Source organism: Galeopterus variegatus, unplaced genomic scaffold (genome assembly GCF_000696425.1).
Source record: "Galeopterus variegatus unplaced genomic scaffold, G_variegatus-3.0.2 Scaffold1752, whole genome shotgun sequence".
NCBI classification, from domain to species: Eukaryota; Metazoa; Chordata; class Mammalia; order Dermoptera; family Cynocephalidae; genus Galeopterus; species Galeopterus variegatus.
Genome location: NW_007727863.1, coordinates 304,840 through 305,186, shown reverse-complemented (window position 1 = coordinate 305,186; position 347 = coordinate 304,840).

Below are 347 nucleotides of genomic sequence, written 5' to 3'. Positions count from 1 at the left end.
CTGAAAGCCCAGGAGCCCATCAAGGGCTGAGAGCCAGGGGCTTCGGTTCCTCTCCACAGCTGCCTCAGCTTCCTCACAATGTGGGACTGGAGGGGGATAAGAAGGTTGTATTCATCTGCTTGGGCTGCTATAACAAAATTCCACAGATTGGATGGCTTTGACAACAGAAATTTATTTCTCATGGTTCTAGAGGCTGGGAAGTCCAAGTCAAGATGCCAGCTGATTCAGTTCCTGGTGAGGGCCCTCTTCCTGGCTTGAAGATGGCTGCCTGTGTTCTCACATGGCATAGGGAGAGATTGAGCTCTCTGCTGTCTCTTCTTTTTTTTTTTTTTTTTTTTTTTTTTTTT